The following is a 17,789-nucleotide window of genomic DNA, read 5'->3' as shown; positions in this document are numbered from 1 at the left end:
CCAAACACGAGAAGGCTGTCATGACAGAGAAATTACATGTCAGATGTGCTCCATTCCGGCCTCATCTGCAGGACTGTGGGCCATGAGTTCACCGTTAATGAATCAACAATATATGTTCAGTGAGGTGTCTTTCAACAGAAACACACATGAAACAAGGCTCAGTACTGGTCAGTTGATGAAAATGTGGTGGCCAGAGGCTCCCAGGAACCCAGCCCTTTATTTCCCTGGGAGTGGTGATGTTCAGAAGTGGCTAATTCAGAATGGAACAGCCTCAAATAATGAGAATTGACTGTATATCCTTTAAGCTATTCACACACAGGCCTTAAAAAGAGCAGAACTTGAAAACCCAGGAAATTTATGCTACCATGGACATGGGCCCAAGGCAGACGGTGGACTGGTTCCTGTGGCCACTGCAGACAGGTGTCAGCAGCAGCGGTCGTGTAGCCTAGCTGTCACTCCCATACACTGGTAGAAGCAGCACACTGTTTGTAATACACCCACAGACCACGAGCCAGCTGTGCAACTATGGACAGATCCACAAAGCTTTCTGGTTCTGTGAACTTATCGGCAAAATTACAGAGTTTGCCTAAATGATTTTGGAAGCCACTTCTAACTCCCAAATGTTCTGTTTCTATAATTATAAGACAAAGTGCCTCTTTCATGGGGATTGTCTAGGCCAGCCCTCAAGCATTGTGCTCTACTTCACTGAGCAAAGGAGCACATTTCTCACCGGATGTTTCCAGGATGTTGGAACAGTCCATTGTGCAAATTTCCCCTCTCAAGCAACCAAAACACAGGTAGAGAGCTGAAGCAGATGCTCAGCCTCGAGCTAGGACCCAGGCATGAGTGGGTGGGAGGAAGGGGTTCCATGTGGCTGACCCTTCTGTCTGGTTGGGAGGACAAAATAAATGCAAATGAAACAAATGTAGGAGTTGAGTGGCTAAGTGGATGATCCTGTGCTTCAGTGATAGAGATTCTGGAAGCCAAAGTTCCCCAGGGGCCATGCATTCTTGGTTTCCCTCTGCATTAAGTGACTCCATGGTCCCTGTAATACCTGCCCAATGACCCAGATGTTCCCAGGCCATGGGAGGCTAAGGTCCAAAAGAAAAGGAAAGCTGAAATGATTGATGGCTTTGTAAGTCCATGCTTGAAAACTGACCTTGTGTCTCTAACTTTCCATCAATCCCTGAGAGTTTTGAAAGCTGGAAGAAGACACTCAGGCCTTGTGACCAACTATTTCTCTTTCCTCAGCTGCGTGCTGTGAGTGTGCAACTAACTGTATTTTAGGACTTCAAGGTGATGCTTCTAGTCCTTCTGAGAACCTGCGCACCAAGGTCCAAGACACACTTTGATGACACCATTGCCTGATGTGGCATTCAAGAAGGAAGCGTCCATCCCACCTGGAGATTACAGAAACCACTTTGTGGTTAGTGGGAGAGGACCTCTTGGGATTTAGGCCCCTGAACACATTTCCATGCCACACATTCTCTCCTGACATCTGCAGGATGGTGTTTCAAAGTGTAGTGATGATGAAGGAGGTGGTCTGTCTCAGGAGAGAACATCAGCTTAGGAATCAGAGTCTTTCTAAGTGACCTTTACCAGGTTCCCAAACGTAATGCTTCATCTATTCATCAGGCATAGTCTTACATTTATCTGAGGGGTGTCTCAGGGTTTTTGTGAGGATTACGTGAGGCACAATGTGGGTGCAGTACTTAGGACACTGCCTTGGCCCCTGGCGCCCCTGGTGGTCATTATTGCTTAAACAGAAGGCATTTATTGTGGATCACACAAGTGTATGGTTTAAATATTCAGTTACAATTTAAGCACATCCATGTGATATTAGAACAGGGCTTTATGTTTCCCTCAAGATTAAAAAGCGGAACACAGCCCTCCAAAATGTCAGGTGTCAACAATGATGTGAAACCGCACCACCCCCACCCCAGGACGAAGAAACAGGCATGAACCAGCACAGTCAGCCTTGCTCACAACCTCCTTCTGCAGCCAAAGCTGGACTGAATTTGTCTTCCTCAGCAGCCATTGTCTCTCTTAGAAACCCATTGAGCAATTGTAATGAATTGCAGAGATAGAACCTTCAATTCAAAAAATACATAAAAATCTCAGTAGAATATGATTTGAAATTCACGGGATGTTTCCACTTCAACTTATTCCCATTTCCCCCTCTGAGTAAATTGAGGTTTGAGAGAAAGGAAGGAAAGAGAAGAAGGAATTTTTTTCCTGCACTAAGCCTCTGGCAGATTTTGCTCATCAGCTTCTCCTGGGAAAGACGGTGTGTTGAGATGGCGCAGTTTCAGTCGCCATGGAAACGTGTCATAAAAGGTCCAGTTATGAAAGAGCAGGGTCTTCTGGTTGCCATAGGCAATGCTTCCCTAATGGTTTTTCAAGGCTGGGATGTGTTTATGGTCTCTGTGACTATTTATTTGTATCAAAGACTACAGCTTGCCTGTGTGATCTTTAGCATTTGCTTTTAAGATTTTCCTTCCTTTGTCTGTTTTCCACTTTGTGAAAACAAATTAACCTCCCAGAACATGACAACCACTCCATACCATATTCAATAAGAAATGTTATTTGTTTTATGAAACAAGATGGTAGGAAAATAAAGTTTTGCTTCTTCATGTTCGAAGGTATAGGAAGACCGTCCTTTTAGCTTGTGCTAAATCCTGGGGGGCATATTTGCCTCCTGACTCAGGGCAGACAGGGAGTGCTTCACCTTCACTCTAACTTCTGTCTGCATGGTGGCGGGCAGGGTACATTCACTCATTCATTCATTCAAAAAGCATATATTGAGCATCCAGCCTGTGTAAATCCTGGACAGACCCTGAAGTGGACACAACAATTAACTCAACATCTTGTCATTGGTCATGATGCTCCTGCAGAAAGAGGGTTCCAAGTCCGGGGACAGAAGTTTGGGTAGACAATGTATTTTTTTAATAGTAATGTATTATTTAATTTTTTTATATTAAAATTTATTTAAAAATCTCTATTTTTTATTGAAGTATAGTTGATTAACAATGCTGTGTTAGTTTCAGGTGTACAGCAAAGTGATTCAGTTATACATATATATACATATATATTCTTTTTTAGATTCTTTTCCATTATAGGCTATTACAAGATATTGAATATAGTACCCTGTGCTATACAGTAGGTCCTTATTGTTTATCTATTGTATATATAGTAGTCCATATATTAGACAATGTATTTTTTTTTTTGTGGTACGCGGGCCTCTCACTGCCATGGCCTCTCCCGCTGCGGAGCACAGGCCCCGGACGCACAGGCCCAGCGGCCATGGCCCACGGGCCCAGCCTCTCCGCGGCATGTGGGAACCCCCCGGACCGGGGCAGGAACCCATGTCCCCTGCATCGGCAGGCGGACTCTCAACCACTGCGCCACCAGGGAAGCCCTAGACAATGTAGTTTTAAATTATCTATCATGCAGAAGATTTTCCTATAGATAACTAAGCGGCAAATGCATTAAGTAAGAAAGATGAAAGATAATGCCAGTCTCTGGCCATATTGAATGTCTCCCTAACTTGGTGGCTACAAGTCAATACAGAGTCTGGCTGAGTAATCCATTTGGGGAGACCTGAGAAATCATTGTGTACTATTGTAGTGATCTGTTTTAGATCACTCTGGAAAGCAGCTGTTCTCTAATAGACTGACTAAAAGCCCTCAAGCATACACACATGTGGCCGTGCTCTTCAAAGTGGGGGGCTGGCATAAGGAATGACTAGGCATAGCCCACCCAGGCTGCACTGGGGAGCAGAGATGGTCCCCAGAGCTGGAGGGGTGAGGGACAGACAGTGGGTGTCTGGAGAGCCATCCATGGCATGAGGGTGATGTCCCACAGCAAATGGGTGGTGACTGGAGGTGTCCAAGTTGAAGATGGAATGCATCCTGGAGCTCTGTGACAAGAAACCAGCTTATGACCAGGACTCTTAGATAACTTCATAACTCAGTCTCTAGAGAGGGGCTTCTGAGACCAGCTTTTGACAATTTATAATATTCTCATAAAATATGTTAAGTGAAAAAAGCAAGTTGTAGAAGAGTGCATGCTCTACACAGCTATTTGGTTTAAATTAGAAAGGGAGAGAAAAAAGAATATGTGGCTTGTAAATGCAAAAACAAACACGAACAAAGAAAATGAAATAAAACCAGCATCTCTGGAAGGATAGCAATGAGTGGAGCCTGGAAATAGGACCTGGGCAGATGGGAACAGTCAAAGGGAAATTTCACAGACCACCTTTTCATAATCTTTATACATAAACCATATCAGTGTACCACTATTAAAAATTAGGTAAAGAATTTTAAAACTCTTAACTGATATTGCATGAGAATTTACAAAGGACACAGCTGAGGCCACACAGCTTGTTGACAATCACAATATTGTGATATTCGGTTTCAGTTGGCACTCCTACAGACCCACTCATGCTGCCTCACTTCTTCCCCGCCTCAGCCCCCGTGAAGCAAATGCTCAGATATCTTGCCTGGAAAATTGCTGCTACCCTCACTCCCACTGCACCTTATTTAAGTTGCTATCATATAGTACATGGCATTGTGGTTTCCTAATTGTGTAATATCTATCTTCTTCTTAAGTATTCTCTTAGAAAGGACTTAATATTTATTACTGAATTTAATTTCCATCAAATTTAAAGAGGTAGTTCTTATTTTTCCCATTACAAACCTGAAGCTAAAAGTGATTGTTATAGACTGAATGTTTGTGCCACAAATTCATATGTTGAAGTCAAGCCCCCAATATGATGTATTTGGAGGTGGGGCCTTTAGGAGGTAATTAGGTCATGAGGGTGGTGTACCCATGATGGGATTAGTGCCCTGATGAAAAGAGAAAGAGGCCAGAGCCCTTTCTTTCTCCACCATGTGAGGATAGAGTGAGAAGGCAAACCGTCTGCAAGAGAGCCTTCACCAGGAACTGAATCTGCCAGCACCTTGATCCCAGACTTCCAGGCTCCAGAATGGTGAGAAATTAATGTTGTTTAAGCCACTCAGTCAATGGCATTCTGTTATAGTAGCCTGAGCACATTAAGACACAATTAAGTCAACATAAGCTCACACAGCTCTTGAGCCACAGAATTGGATTTGAACTCGGATAACTCAGATTCCAAGGTCCATATTTCCTTCCACACCATGCTCTTTCCTTATGAGACTAGAAATATGTTCATAATCTTTGTTTAATCAACACCCTCTAATGCCTGGCAAAAGATGCTGGCTATGCTTGTTGTTTGCATGGACCCTGAGGGCAGACTTAAGCTAGGTTCCAGGCTATGGATGGAAGACTATCTTGGTGGTAGTTAACAGCCTTCCATGATTTCCCCAGCAAGATGGCAGTGATGGTCTCAACATTAGCTGGCAAAGTTTGCTCTTATCAAGCAATCCCATCTTGGGATCCCAAAACAGAGGGACAAGATCCACAATCTTGACTAAATTCACCAACTCTAAGAACACTCTTGAAACAAAACCACTCTTTTCCCTCCCCACTCCAGGAGACAGAGCCAAAGAAGCTTCTAATGGAGCCACATTCTTATCACAATCAGTCCCCAGAGCGGCTACTTTTAGGAGTTCTGCTACCTACGGTAAAACAAGAGCTTTCCACAGTGCCTTAACTCTGCACTCCCATCACTTGTGTTTCAAATGATAAACCCGCCTAACGGACTATAATGAAGTCTTTTTCTTTTCTTTCCATTAAAGGAACTCAGGTGTGTCAAGTCTTTCCCACTTTCCCACTTTTTGTTTTACTTCCAGTCTGACACTTTACACAATATCCTGTACATTTCGTACACTGTGTTTATAAATAGGTGCACCAAGCTCCTCCCTCGTGATAGAAAACATGCGCCTCTGAAAGCATCAAAACTTTAGCCTCTAAGCCAAACAAATATCAATTTTCATCCTGAACTCTTTCTGTCGATTTCATACTTGGAGTATCGTAGTGCATGTCTAATGGCTGGCCAAAGTCCTTCGGCACAGCCCATTTCACAGCACTTGGCTCCTAATTGAAATTTCACAGTAGAATACTTAAGACACAACTCCAAATTACATTGCCATTTAAGCAAATGTGTTTTCCTAGTCATTTAACTGTATGTGATTTCCTCTTGGCTATATGCTTCTTATGATTTGCTGTTGGTTTCCATTGCAATTAAGTCCTTCAATATTTATTTGAGGATATTCTAGAATGTCCTATTTCTCTGTGAATTGAATTTAACCCACTAGTGTAGTTTAATAGTCACGACCAATGTGTGTCTTCAGAAGGAAAGAGGACGTTTCCATTTTCAGAGGAGATACTAGTTCTTGGCTCTCCCTATTCCAGACTTTTCCAAATATTCAGTCTTTATTGGTTTCCTTACTTGTTTTCTCAGTCTTGATCCTAATATGAGATTTTTTAGGAACTAGATTTCACAGATAAGAAACACTTACAAATAACATTTACAGAATATTTCATTTGAAAATATAAAAACCTGTTAATAGGACAAATAACAGTAATAATTCTTTTCTTTCTCCCTCTAGATGGATTTTTTTTAGTTATTATAGACATTTCAAATAATCAAAAGGATGGAATAGTATAATAAGTCCCTCATATACCCATGTTCCACCTTCAACAATTATCAATATTTTCTAATCTTGTTTCATCTATCACACTCACTCACAGATGTGAGGTGCTTAATGTAGGTGTTTTTAAATCATGGATAAAAATATTAATCAGGACAGGACGAAGCCCTCCACAGCGACCCCCCCGCCAAGACAGAGCTCCATCCAGTGACCTGGACCCTGGGGTATCATCACTAACCAGCAGTCAACAAATGTCTGTTATCCTGGTTTCCACATGCCCTCTATCTCTACCTTGTCTACAAGGATACCTGGAAATACTTTACAAAATGCTTAGTTACGAGTCCATACACTTTGGTAGTTACTAGTCTAAGAAACATTTTTGTTTAAAAGAAAACACAAAAACTCAGTTCACCATTGAGCTCAGTAAATGATACTCAGTTTCTATAGGTGCTTCTCTTTTTCTCCTCTTCATTGAATTGGAATTAAAAGGTGGACTGCTTCCCTCTCTTTGGGCAGCTTACTGCCATGGGATTGTGTCCCTCTTTTCTCTGAACCTTTTGAAATACGTCCTCCTAGAGTCTCGGGCACATAAATGACTTGCTCACATCTGTCCAGGCTGAGGCACTGACAACATACACTTTACAAAAATCATTTCAAAATGGATTCTTTACCTAAATGTAAGTTGCAAAACTATAAAACTCCTTGAAGAGAAAAGACAGTCTCTTCAATAAGTGTTGCTGGGTAAACTGGAAAGCTACTTATAAAAGAATAAAATTAGAACATACCCTAACACCATCACAAAAATAAACTCAAAATGGATTAAAGACCTAAATGTGAGTCCAGATACTATAAAATTCTTAGAGGAAAACATAGGCAAAACACTCTTTGACATAAATCACAGCAAGATCTTTTTCGATCCAACTCTGAGAGTAATAAAAATAAAAACAAAAATAAACAAATGGGACCAAATTAAATTTAAAGCTTTTGCACAGCAAAGGAAACCATAAAAAAGATGAAAAGACAACTCTCAGAATGGGAGAAAATATTTGCAAATGAAGCAACAGACAAGGGATTAATCTCCTAAATATACAAACAGTTCATGCAGCTCAATATCAAAAAAACAAACAACCTAATCAAAAAAATGGGAGGAAGACCTAAATAGACATTTCTCCAAAGAAGACATACAGATGGTTAAAAAGCACATGGAAAGATGCTCAACATCACTAATTACTAGAGAAATGCAAATCAAAACTACAATGAGGTATCACCTCACACCAGTTAGAATGGGCATCATGCCCATTCATATACATGCAGGGCAGATGTTAAAGCATCAAGTTAACAGAAGCTGGAAACCCAGTTAATACAGTTAATATTTTTCTCCACACACCCAAATGTGCCTGATGGTGGCAAAAGAGACAAGGAATCATTTCCTATTTGCCTTACCTAGAAACACTAAATTTAAAAATAAAAAAATCTATCCCATTTTGCTTAGTCTTTGAACTCACTTATCTAAAAATTCTTTGGCTCTCTCACAGTTCATCTCTTCTGTTTCCCTTGGGACAAATTTGTTATAGAACTTAGTGGAAAATGCTTCTCTCTAACTGACTTGTACATGGGGGAGATGACTATCATGCACATTTATAATTTGAGAGCAATCAGTTTACTCATCAGGGAGAGAATTTAAGTACTTAAAAAATATGATTATTAATGTAAGAATAATGGAACGGTGATCCTGATATTTTCTAATAGCATTTAAATGTCTTTAACCACAAAAGATTTGTAGGAAGGAAAGCTAATTGACAACCTAAGATAGAAACTAATTTGGAATACAATTAATTTTGGTTCTCTAGATAAGCAATGTATTTTACTTTATGGCAAATGGTTGTAACTAATTGCTATCTGAGGAATACTTGTAAATTGGTTATTTGTTCTTTATTTAATATAGTTTCTGTGATTGTTTGGACTCTTATTTATGGGAAGGTCTAGTTTTCAATTTAAGTTAATTATACAGAAAGAAGAGAAGGACACAATTTTGCCATGAAGCAGTGGGCATATACAAATAGGGGCAACCCTGGGCAGCAGTGATGATCAGGCAGAGTTATCTTTGCTATCTCCCACCTCCCCTCCCCCTCTTTGAGAACTTGCTTTCCACCTATCCTCATTTTGTGCAGTGCTTCTGTCACTTACACCCACAGCTCAGAGAGCCCTCTTTCCCTCCTCCAAACCCAACCAACCAAAGAACAACAGCAGACAACTACATAATGGAAGTCTTGCTTATTATGCACCCAGCCTCTGTTAAATACTTTATTTTTATTATTGCACTTACTTCCAACCAATCTCATAAAGTAGAACTAGTTTTATTTGAAAGATGAGGAAACTGAGGCACCAAGATATTAGGGAAGTTGGCTAAGGTCACTCCAGCTAGTAGGTTTTAGAGCCAGAATTCAAAGACGGTGCTCTGACTCCAGAAGAGACTTAAAAGCCACATTATCTTGGCTCCCAAGGTGCCTGTCTTCTGTTCCATTCTGGTCCAGCCAAGCCAGTGCAGCCATATGTGTCAAGCAATGGCCGTGCTTCTCAGTGTGGACACTGCCCCTCTAATGGTGGAATCTGCTGGTTCTCTACAAGTCTGCCTTAATCAAGCCTAATCAGTGGTCTCATTCAGGCCACTTTCAGGTAATCAGTCCAGTAAGCATGATACAAAAATAAAAATAGGTGAGAAAAAAAAAAAGCAGCCTGCCATTGTGGACTTTTTTTCTCTAAAAATGTAAAAATTATTGAGGAAAAGTCTATCCTTGAATAGTACATACTTTATGCAATATCAAAATTGATAAGAATCGATGAGGAGAACATTCTAATTGTTCTAGGTTCTTTCCCTGTAATCATCTTTGCTACAAGCATTTTCACTGCAAACATTTTCACCTCATAACTGGTCATAAGACAATTTTTCCATAAAAGATAAAATAACAAAAAATAAAAGAGGGACTATAAAAGGACATAATGAAATGAGAAATGAAGAGTGAAATTGAAAAGATATTATGGCAAAATACAAAATATTTGAATACATTTAAAATGTGTGTAGATTCATGGCAATACTCTGCAAATAACTGATTTTATTTTGTGGGTTTACCTGAGCACTTGTCTTCCAAGTCTTCCATTCATAGTATTTTATAATTTTTTTTGCCTGTTGATTTATCATCTCATTTGGCATTGCACGTTTTCTTTTTTGCTAAAACTTCTTCCTTTATTAAGAGAGGTATCAATTTCCAATACTATGTGCATATTTGTAAACTGAGCTTTGCATTGCCTTGCAAAAGCCTTCTGCACTATTGTTTATACTTGGCACATTGTCAAGTTGATAGAATTTCCAAAGTTCTATGGGAGATGTGAGTTCAACGTTACACCTTCAAGTCACCAAAGGATTTGTAAACTGATATGTTATCATTTTCTAGTATAGTATGCAATCTGGTTTACACCCTCTTATTTCACACTTCCATTAAGTTCTATCTCTGTATTTTCTATCAAGTTGATGTATATAGTTGTCATCCACTATTTTAAGACTGCCATATCTACTTGTCACTGTATAAACCATTATGAAGGCTAAGATTTATGGAATATAAAGATGGGAGTATTGTACTGCACCAATGGAAAAATGAAAGCAAATTGTCAACCAGTTATTGTATCTTTCACGGCAAAATTGACTTGAAATTATATTACTACTTAGTTATGTGGCAAAAAATATTTGTGGTGAAAATGCTTGTGGCAAAGATGTCTACAGCAAAATCACTTAACCGTGAAAATACCAGACACTCATTCTAATAACAAATAATTAACATGGGTCATTTTTGAAGCCCACTTAGAGTTTGAAGCCCTGGCAAATGGCCTTCCTTCCCTCTATCTCATCCCTTCTAGTGCCTCACATTGGCCCACCTTCAGATCATAACCCTGACCCCAACTCTTTAATAACAGGCTGTGTAAATTCATTGCATTAATGAGTCAATTCTTCACTCCCCTTTTTATTCACACTCTGTCATGTGACTTTGAAGCTCCTCTCACTAAAAGAGCAAAGTCTATTCCCCAACCCTTGAATCTGCGCCAGCCTTGAGAAGCAGTTAGTCTATAAAGTGGAAGTGTGATATGTCAATTCTGATCCTAGGCCTGAAGAATCTTTGCATGTTTCCACTTAATCTCTCTTGCTAATAGCATTACCATGAAAAACTGCCCAGCCTAGCCTGATGGAGGATGAGGGTCATGCGGCACAAGCCCAGTCACCTCAGTCAACCAGCCAAGGCCAGACTCCATCTCTCAATCCCCAGCTAACTCTGGGATTGTTAGCAAGCTCAGTCAAGACAGCAAAGCCCCCTAGCAACGTGCAAAGCTAATCCCAGACATAGGAAGTACAAACACATATTGCATACTACTGAGATTTTTGTTACTTCTTACATGGCGTTATTGTGGCAATACGTTTTGATACAGAGTCCCTGGTTTTGGTACAAGGAAACAGAATCTTGAATATCATATGCCTTTCATAAAAGATATAGGCCATTTTAAATGAAATGTATTTCAAATTGTTCAAATCATAGTCTTCCTTTTACCCCCATCCCTACCTTTGCATCTTATTTTAATTTTGAGTTAAAAAAAAAATCTTAAATCTATACATAGACAAAATCATAGACAAGCCTAACTTTGTATCAAAGATCTAAAAGTAACTCCCTAATATAAACAAATTAAGTTTAGAAACTTAAATAAATTATGCGTCAGAACAGGCATCCAATATTCCCAAAAGATTCTTAAATCTTGATAAAGTTAATTTATCTTAATTGGAAAAAAAAAAAAAAAACCCTGAAACTAAATAATTTCTTTTTTGCCTCAGAATAGTTGTCTTTTCTTTTCCTTCCTTTGGGGTTGAATAAAATTGTCCATCAGTTACTGCTTTAGAAATCAAGAAATAACTGAACCATTTCCTTGGTGTACTTAGCAAGTACTTCCTTGTTTCTCTGTTTGAAATAAGGATTCATATTTTTGCATGTCATGAACCAAAACTTTTAGTGATAAGTTTAAGTACTTTGGATCTTTCTACTGGAGGCATTTAAAAAACAAAAATAGGATTGTATAGGATAACTTTGCATAGGGAAAGTAGTTAAACTGACTTATTTTGTGCACTGAAAGCAGGAAAATCTGAGTAAATGCTACCAAATGTTCAGTCGTAAACTGGGAGAAACATATCTGGTCTTTACCGCCAAGACTGCCCTGCCAGGACACTTTCCCAAGTAGATTAAGTCTGCTGAGTGCAAATTACTACCACCATGCTGAATGCTGGGTCTGTCCTTTGTGCTGGTATCAGTCATCTGAAGAAGGTTGTTCTAGGAAATACGACTTTCAACTCTTCATCTCACACACGAAAAGAAATCAGGCTAGACATGTGCTAATAAAACTTTTTAATGTGGTTTCAAATAGGTTGTTTAGAGGAAGGTCTTGTTGTATTTCAGTGCTTCTCTTTTTAGGGTCCAACAGGAATTCAGGGATTCAGTAAAAAGCAATTAAAATTAAATATGTTGCTCAGGGTATTTGCAAAACTCTGGCAAAAGATGTGCTTTGATAAACTGAACCCTTATTTTACTTTCCCTAGGAATTTTCTCAAGAGATCACCCTACCCAGCACTGCCTCCTGTCTTAGCCATTGCCACAAACTCTTTCCCCAGAGCTAAGCCTGGATGTGAGAGCTTGTTGCTGCTTTAGGGATCTTCATCACCCTTGAGCATAGCACAGTGGCTGGCACATTAATCAGGGGCAAAAGAAAAACACAATAAAATAATAATACAACAGGTGTGGAAGGTAGTCAGGCAGGAAGTTCTCTCTCCAAACCAAAGGTTCTTTCAGGATAAGGTCTATTGTAAGAAATTAACAGAAACCTCAATTAAATAGAGTTGGGAGAAGAGCAGTGGGTGCTCTCATGCCCTGCAACAATAGCAGAGCTCAAAATGAGGAAGAAAGACTCTTCTTCCTTCCCCATGAGGACTCAGCCAATGAGAAGCCATGGCCTCTTTGTTCATGGATGGCCCCCCCAAATTCCTTTTCCCCTCTGTAAAAGAGTTCTCCTTCCCTTGCAGGCGGGCTTGAACATGGCTCTCCATGGGTGCAGACTTCAAATTGCAGTTCTCTGCTGATCCTGAATAATCCCATCTTTGCTGGAGAAATATCTGCAGTCTATTTATTTCAGGTCAAAACGTGTTTTCTTTTTTCTTTCTTTCTTTTTTTTTTTTAACCTCCACAGTAGAACGTTGGCATTATAGACGCTCAGGAAATACTGACCAGATGAACTCATGGATTCTCTAGGTTCTGCTGTGGCCAAATGGTGTTTGTAAGCCCTTTCACATACGCAGGCAAAACGTGTTTACCTACAGCAGATAACATGCTCAGGAAGTGATCATTGGATAAGATCACTTGGAAGTGAGGGAATGAGGAGAAGACTGTTCACCATCAAGCTCAGCACTCCTCCAGGCAGATGGCATCTCAGGTCAACATCAGGCCATTTCCATCCTGCAGTCCTGCACTCGGCATCCTTGTGCTCAGCTTCTCTCCCAAATGTTTCCTAATCACCCATCTGTGACTCTAATTTCATGGAGATGGGGGAAGGAGGAGGAAGAGGAGAGAGAGGGAGAAGAGCAGGGAGGAGGGGAGGAGGGGGAGAGGCAGACAAGAAGGAGGGGGGGGAGGAGGAAGAGGGAGAGGGGAATGGGGAGGGAGAGGAGGAAGTGGGAGAGGAGGGGGAGAAGAGGGGGGAGGAGGGGGAGAAGAGGAGGGATGAGGGGGAGGAGGGGGGAGGGGAGAGGAGGACAAGAAGGAGGGGGGAGGAGGAAGAGGGAGGGGGAATGGGGAGGGAGAGGAGGAAGTGCGGGAGGAGAAGGGGAGAGAGAAGAGAATAAGAAAAAAATTCTTTTTCTTATTCTCTCCTCTTCCTCCTCCTTCCCCTCTTCTCCTCTCCCAAAAAGTAGCCTCCATTCAATCTGGTTCTTGATAGATTCTGTCTTTTCACTTTTTTCACGCGTATTCTAACCCATTTATCCTTCAGATGCTCTGTGCCTCTGTTTACACTGCTCTGATCCCTGTGGGAAGGGCCCGAGACCCCAGTCCTGGGCCTGGAAGAGTTGAAGCCCACCAAGGGCACCTCCTGGCACAGCCCTGAGTGGGGGGAGGGGGCTACTGCGGGAAGGCCAAGGATCCCCTCCCCCAACACAAGCACAGTGAATTTTGACAACTTTGGTATTTTGCGGTGACCTTTTTGACCTCCAAGGACTCTTCCCACACCCATGTACTGGCTGCGGTCCCACTGTTTGAATGGGTCCCTCACATGTGAGTGAAATGCCTTCTCTCCAAGAGGGTCAGACCTCCCCCCATCGTGGAGAGGAGGAAAAATTAGGAGAGCAGGCAGGGAGCCTATTTCCTAAGCATCTCAGTTTTTATGCATGAAGGAATCTGATGGGCTTCAAAGCCTAACAACCTCTCAGAGTCTGAAAGACCCTCTGGAAGCAAGGAGGGGCTCCTCCAGCCCAGAGGCTCAGGTCGGGAGCCCGTGCCCAGCTCCCCTCCAGCTCAGAGCCACTTAGGCTGCTCTTGAGACCGCCAGCTTTCAGGGATTATAAACCTGCAGCAAATGGAGCTCTTCAAAGCCTGGCTCCTGGTCCAAGACCAAGGAAGGCTCTTCTCTCCTTGTCTTGTCTGTCTTCCATTCTGCTGCTGTCAAGAGTTCATGTTCACGGCCCATCCTCCTTGGTGTTTCTAGTCATTGAGCCTGTAATGTTCTACTCTTGGAATATTACATTTGGCAGGAGGTATAAACAAAATTCCAAAGCGGAAGCTACAAAAGAAAAATAAAAAATACAGTTTGAGCAATATCAGATGCTGAATGCAGTCTGTACATTTAGAAATCCATGAATTTCAAATGCTGCCCTCTGAATCCTCACCATGTTTGACTCCTGCTCGGGGAATCTGCTGTAATTCACTTCCTGTAATTACCCAGCCCCAGCTAAAAGGGAACAGTGCCTTTGTTACAAACTCTTGGCATTAACAGAAAGCTTCCTGCAAAGGCCAAGCTCCCATTTTTCTTTCAGATTTACATCAACAGTTGCATCCTAATATTAAGCGGCCTATTTCCACCTTCAGTAAATAGTTTGGTTTGCCAAATTCACACATCCTTTCCATTTTAGTTGTTAGCCTTTACAAATAAGTGGTATTCACTCAAAAGTATATATCTCTGTAGAGAAAAAAAACTTGGGATACAAACCTCTCCAGTTTATGTCTTAGAAAGGAACTCTAACTTTGAAATCGACTATAACCATCAGGAGAATGTCCTGTCTGGGTCTGTTTCTCCTGTGCTCCCACTGGAGCTCTAGCTGAAGGAAGAGGACTGAAATGTCCTAAAAGACATGGCACCATGTCTTCTACAATTATCTATTGTTCTAAAAGCAGATATCCCCAAGGAGGTTACAAGTTAGCTGATACTAAAACATTCATAATTAAGCTTCTGTCAAACAGATAAAAACGTAGGGGAAAACAGTGTCACAGGATGCCTGAAGGTCAGGAGGGGAAGTGAGGGGTGAGCACTGGGAGGTGCCTGGGACATGGAGACAGTTCTCACATACCTGCCTCTACGGGCGCTCCTCTGAGGCACCTGGCTGGAAGGACATGTTCTGGATGGAGCTTGCCAAAGGCTGCTACAGGGTTGGTCTTGTGTGTCCATGGGCCAGTCCGCCTGAACTGCGTTAGCAAAATTTCTCTGTAAAATCAACACAAAATAATCAGTCTACCTTAGTGTATAATGCATATGTATATATGCATTATGCATGGATATATATTTTAATAGCTATATGCACATATATTTTACACACACACACATATATAAAGTATGGTTTCTAAGACACTTTCATGGACATTATATAATTTTCTCTTCAGGATTTGTAGAAACACCTATTAGTTCAAATAGTCTAAAGATCCCGTTTGTTTATTTCAAAGCAAGCTGTTCCTCTTACGGCCATTTTACACCATGCCCTGCACCCTGCTCATTCTCAAGATAGACAGGTCCTAAGCTGTTTCCTGAACCAAAGAGGAGGAGAGAGGAAGGGCACGAGAAAAATGCCTGTGAGGCTGTGTGCTCTGAAAATTCCAACGAGAGATGAATGGCCATCGTTTTATGAATAGCTGCACATAAATTCAACACTTTCTTGTCTGCTGTCTGCCCTGTATGACAGAGCTGAGTAAAAACTTCATGGTACCATGGAGAGCTCTGGGCACATTCTATAATTAGCAGGAAATGGCTTCCCCAGAAAATCCTGTTACTGAGCTTCAGCCATAAAAATGCATCCTGGGTTTCATTTTCTTTTTTTTCTCTAACACTGCAATTAAAGGGGAGCAAAAACCAACTTCATCTCCCCTTGGCCAGCCAGACTTCATGGTCCCCACATCAAAGGAAAGCCATAGTTTTATTGAATAGCCATCAGCTCAATGATCTCGTCAACTTGGATATTTTGAGATTAAAATATTGGCTCCTTAAATAGCCGTGTATCTAATGGGTTGTTTGGAGCATCCATTATTACTGACCAAATGATTTGTTGTTTTTAATTAAATCCAGTAACAGTTATTGCCACTTTTGCACTAATCTTGAATACTGCAGTAGTTTTTGGAGATGATGAATCTAGCTTCAATAAAGCAATGTGCAAATTTCCTTTTTTATTAAAGTTAAATTAGTTGGAGAGTTTAAATAAATCATCACTAAAAAGTAGGGTGAGCAAATATTATCAGCTCAATAAATCTATCCCTGTACATTGAAGAAGACAAGCTTAAATGGGAATCACAGAGTTATATCTACTGGAAGTTCTTGGGGAAATAACTTATAAGTGAAACACCAAGATACAAAGGAAAATTTCTTTTATATTTTATCTTCAAGTTTTCTATTCTAGTTGCACTGCTTCTGCTTCTTGCCCTGACCTCAATTAAAGCACTTCTAACCTCACCAATATTATCAATATGATATACTATTTATGTGCAAGGTAACCTAGCACAAAGCAAAGAAAAAAAAAAGAAGAAAAGAAAAGAAAAAAAAGATGCCTAAAAGGGTTTTAAGTGTATTTTTAAACATGACATGCCACTACACAGTTCATTTCCACAAGAACTTAAAGTGCTTAAAAATGTGTTCCTTTCCTGAAAACAGAAAGGGAAAATACAGAAAGCCGTAGTTTTAATAAGCAGACACTTTAGTAAATTGTGTAGGTTTCAAATGGGAAAATATCACAGCCTCTCTTGGTCTTGATGATTTACTGTTCTAATAGTTTCATTAAACATTACATGTTGTCAGCTTTCTTACACACATCCCAAATTACCCTTGAAAATTCCATAATGCTGCTTACACTCCCTCCTTATTCTCCCCAAAACACACACACACACTCACACACACACACCCCAGGAAGAAACAATTCTCCCATAATCATAGATGTTTACTTATTCAGTTACAGGGATAAAACACAACACTGATTCCCTTCCACTTTTATTACCTTCTTCAAAGAGGTAAACATGTGCCATGTTCCAATATTCTATTGGGTGTCAGAACTGGTAGGAACATTAGAAATGATATAACCCAATTCCTTATTTTAGGTGTGAGGAAACTGAAATCCAGAGCAATAAACCAATCACTTATCCGATCATGGAATCATCGCACTAAGAGTGGAATCCACATCGCTCATCTTCCAAGCCAAAGTGCTTCCCATTATAGCAAAAGATCTCTTTGTTACAGAAATTTTATTGAACCAACCAAAAAAGGAACAGAGAGGAGACCCCCAAGCTCTTCCCTTTTTATATCCAGAGTGCATTTGTGGGTAGCGTGAGGAAGAGCTTCAGAGGTCCAAGGTGTGAGCCTGGTAAACTGAGCAGAGGAAAGATGAGAAAGAAACCTGACTTCAACAACCAACTCTGAGATTTACCCCGCATGTGACTCTGTGAAGCCATCTGCCCTCATTGGATCTAAATTTCTTCATTTAGAAAAGAAGTTTGGGTCTTCCCTGCTGGCGCAGTTGTTGAGAGTCCCCCTGCCGATGCAGGGGACACGGGTTTGTGCCCCGGTCCGGGAAGATCCCACATGCCGCCGAACGGCTAGGCCCGTGAGCCATGGCCTCTGAGCCTGCGAGTCTGGAGCCTGTGCTCCGCAACGGGAGAGGCCACAACA

The sequence above is a fragment of the Physeter macrocephalus genome, chromosome 11 (assembly GCF_002837175.3).
Source record: "Physeter macrocephalus isolate SW-GA chromosome 11, ASM283717v5, whole genome shotgun sequence".
NCBI classification, from domain to species: domain Eukaryota; kingdom Metazoa; phylum Chordata; class Mammalia; order Artiodactyla; family Physeteridae; genus Physeter; species Physeter macrocephalus.
Note: the sequence above shows the minus strand (reverse complement) of the source record.